The sequence below is a fragment of the Haematobia irritans genome, chromosome 5, assembly GCF_050003625.1.
Source record: "Haematobia irritans isolate KBUSLIRL chromosome 5, ASM5000362v1, whole genome shotgun sequence".
Taxonomy (NCBI): Eukaryota; Metazoa; Arthropoda; class Insecta; order Diptera; family Muscidae; genus Haematobia; species Haematobia irritans.
Window position 1 is genome coordinate 82,693,416 of NC_134401.1, and position 4,311 is coordinate 82,697,726.

At 28.2% G+C, this 4,311-nt stretch overlaps 1 long non-coding RNA gene across 1 annotated transcript; it reads left to right on the forward strand.

The window, feature by feature from the left end:
* The first annotated feature begins 2,868 nt into the window (after positions 1–2,868).
* Positions 2,869–3,434, forward strand: LOC142237820 (uncharacterized). The gene is made up of 3 exons (XR_012722582.1): positions 2,869–3,004; positions 3,084–3,179; positions 3,255–3,434. It is a non-coding gene; the product is annotated as an uncharacterized LOC142237820 (long non-coding RNA).
* The last annotated feature ends 877 nt before the right edge of the window (positions 3,435–4,311 follow it).

A 4,311-nucleotide genomic window follows, 5' to 3' on the forward strand; every position in this document is an offset into this window, starting at 1 on the left:
TATTTTTGGGAATCGTAAGAAAATGTTCTTGTGCTTTAGTTCATATTGAACTTATGTGTACGGTCATTGAACTTTATACCCACGTTTAGTTCATAAAATGTTTGACAGGAAAATTCCATTGGGCTGTGGAAAATTTCGAAAAAATTAAATTTAACAAATAATTGTTTGCTATAAAAATAAGTTAAATTTATCGTTAGTTTAACTACGGCATTTTTTTCGATGTATGTTTCCTTATATGTTCACCCTAAAAAAAATTTACTAAGCTACATATACTCCCAAATATATTATGTTTCAAGCAAACCTTAAAAAATAGTGTGAAACGTAGCATGTTTACAGAGTGTAAACATGTTGTGTTTCACACTATTTTTGTTAAGGCTCCAAAAATTTAACATTTGTATGCTTGCATCAAAATGTATTAAATATAGTTGTGTTGGAATACATATAAAAATACACAGAAAAAAAAGTGTCTTGTAAATTTAAGGACCATTTTAACTTCCACATAGTTCAACAAATTTACTGTAATATAGTTCATTTTTCGTAACCACAACGAACATTAACTTAGCTAAAGGAAAACTTATAAAAATTCAGTAAATGTTTTTTAGTTCACTAACTACGAAATGGGAAGGATTTTTCCTTAAATAAATTTCCAACACAGTAGTTAATGCATCGTTGATTCTATTATAAAAATACATGGGCAATATAAAAATCTTACTACGAAATGTGGACAATTTACTAAGAAAAAATTTTGTATGGAAAAAAATTTTTGTAGTAAAAATTAACTTAACGACATTACCGATTCGTATGATGGCTACCTACAGATTATTTCCCTTTTTATTATAAGTTGGAGTGTTTTTCCTCACATTGAAAATTTTAGATAAAGTAGAATAAAACGTAGTTAATAATATAATCGTTGACGGGTGTATATCATTTTTTTTGTAGATTCTTCATAAATTTGGTATATATTTTACTTTAACTTATAGATAGAATTCCAACTAATCAATAAACGTGCTACTGGAAAATGAAGTGAGAAAAGAGTAATGAAATCATTGCATCATGTGAGGGATTTTTTGGGACATTTTGTGTATATCTCGTATGATTGTTTGTGTTTGTTATTGCGTCATTTATGCTGTTGTTGGTTGTTTTGATTCTAGAGACAATGGAATGTTCCTTGTGTGTTGTTGGTATCTTTTGTGGTGAGAGTTGTTTTCTTGCAATAGCGAGATCAGAAAGGGATCGTGTGTGTGTGTGTGGAGTTGTTTTTCTTTACGGCAGGTATGTATCCTTTATAACTATTTGTGTCTTTGAGTTTTATTGCTGCATTCAGTTCTATTGATGCATTTATAAAGTGCACACGTGGTTTTAATTTTGAAAAATTGTACGTGCGGTATTGGTGTTTATTAATGAAAATACATTTATTTCGAAACATTTTAGAAACTGAGAAGTGAATGATGTGATGTTAGAGAAATCAAAAACGCTTTTTATTGATAAAAAACAAATAACAGATTAAGGAACTGTATATTTCTGTTAATAGTTTAAAATTAGTGCGGATTTTTAATTGATTTACATAAAAAATATACAACATGAGTGGTAATAGGATGATCTATATTTATTTTACATCTGGATCACAGATTGGAGATGCAACCATTTATTTTGAATCAATATTTTTTATGTTACAGCAATTCCTACAGATGAGTACTAAGTTCGAGTTTAGCCGCTAAAATTAAAAATAAATCACTAAGAAAAATATAAAATTATACACGGATGAAAAAGACTGTTTTTCATATGTTTGGCTATAAACATTATATGTTTGGAACACAATATTTTTGAGTGCAAGCATATAATGTTCATAAACTAGCATAACATGTTTGGGACATATATTATGTTTGGGACATAAAATGTTTGTAAATATAATATGCTTGGATGCAAACATATATTAATTTAGAAATAGCCTATAAACATATATGTGTTTAGTAGCTTGGAGCGCTATTTAAGAGGGAGCGATATTGAATTAAGTTGGTGGTTGTTGCTTGTTATTACAAAATTAACATTTTATTTTTCCTTGGGCAATTGATCAGCTACTTCTTTGATCCTTACAAACTGTGTGGTCCGCTGTTCGAATCCCCGTCCGGCAAAAGGTAAAATTAAAATAAAAAAAAAATCATAAAATTGAATAATTTCTTCTACAATGTTTGTATTACAGAAAAAGGTGCTAAGAACTAAAAAATCTCGTGGAAGTGAGAAAGATGTCGGCGAATATACAATTGGGCAGAAACAAAATTTTGAGCATTCAGGTCGAAAACCTATGTTGTTAGCACCTATATTACCTGTTTATTTTCATAATTCATTATGATTGTAAATATATAAATAAATAAATAAAATTTTGAGCACAATATTGTTTGGGAGAATTTTTTTAAGCATATAATATTTTTGGGTGCAAAATGCTTCCAAACATATTATATGTTCACATAATAACATATTGTTTTTTGGAAGACAACATTATTGAATTTGGATGCAAAAATACAAAATGTTTGGAACTTAGACTACCCAAACATATATTGTTTAGACCAATATGCTTTCAAACATATTATATATTAGAAGAGATCAAACATATAAATGTTTGGGCAATACCCAAAAATATATATGCTTGAAGCAAAATATGTTTGGGAGTATATGTTACAGAAGCGATTTTTTGTGAGCGTGTACGTCTTCGATACAAATTTAAATATAACTGGATGGAGAATAGCCCAAACCAAGTTTATTATAAAGATTATTTTTTATAATGGATTATTAAAGAAAACTTATCATGAAAATTGCGATTTTAGCCGCTAAACTCAAACTTAATATCCACCTTAAATACTAAATGCTATACTGACAAGTGGAAATTATGTCTAATTTTATAATATTTTTTTATTTCAAATATATTCTGAGAATAATTTCAAAAACGTCCCATTAGTCCATGGATATGATTCCAATAATGTACCTACTGGATGGATTTTTCAATGTGGTAAGTTTTTCTATAAACGGTATTTTGTCCGTTTTTAATAAAACCAAAATTTATTAAAAATAATTATTTTCACTTGCAGGTAGACAGGCCTTGTAATGGCAATTTTTTGGAATATTCTTACTGTTTAATGCTAAGCTGACATCCTTACTGGCTCTAGGAAATACTCTTGAAAACCGTAAGTTAAAAATCAATATGTTCGATAGAATTTGATAATATTTTTCTTATATTTTGTATAACTTTGCAATTTCAGATGCTTATAAGACAAATCCGCCCAACAAAAGTTAGCCAAAGTCGATGAAATTGGACAACAACTCAATGAATATAGCAACTTATGCCACATATATCTTTCATATGGATAGAAAACATGGAAATTTAAATTAATTAGTTTAGTCCTAATAACATAGAATATTACTTTTTTGAAGAAGCAATTACTAACTACCGACAAGTAACTGCATCCAACGTACGAATAAAAATATTTCATTTATATACAATAATAAAATCCTTTATATATTATATCATAGTTTTTTGTAATATTATAATAATTTTTTGAAATAAAATACTGGTGGTTATAGAAAATTTACTTATTTTGTACGAAAAATTTCTTAGTTGTATACAGGCTTGTTGTACCTTTAATTCCTCAATTTCTCTACTTTTTGAAAATTATACTGACAAACAGTTTATTTCAAACCAATTTCTTAATACAGGTTTCCCAAAAAATTGTTCATTTTTCCGGATAGTAGGAATATGTTGAATGAGTGTAAGTGCATTCTTCCAACAGCGCAGTAATAATGAACTAAAATACGATTGAATACATGAACTAATATATAAGAAAATCATGAACTTATCTAGACGAAAAAAATCTTTGGCGCCAAATCATGGTCATTCTTACTATGGGTTAGTTCATTTTTCATAAAAAATAGTAAACTTTTTTTTCGGTGTATGTTTATAAAGTATTTATTTATATTATTATACTACAAACATTTATTTATATTCAAAATATGTCAATCGATAAGCAAGCATGAACGTTTACTCAGCAACCTTTCATGTTGAACTTTGAGACTTTATATTTGTTGAAGAGCGAATGTGAAAAATGTTCCATACGTTGAGAAGCATCATCCTGTGGACAAATGTATTCGCTGAAAATGTCATTCGAAATTCTGTGAACATTTAAATTAGCCATAACATTTCTTATACCCTCCTAATTTTGATACCCTCTTATAGAATGTCATTCCGTTTGTAACACATCTCAGAATCCATTCAAAATTTCTCGAATCTGAAATGGATTCGGAATATAACGCTTATATATT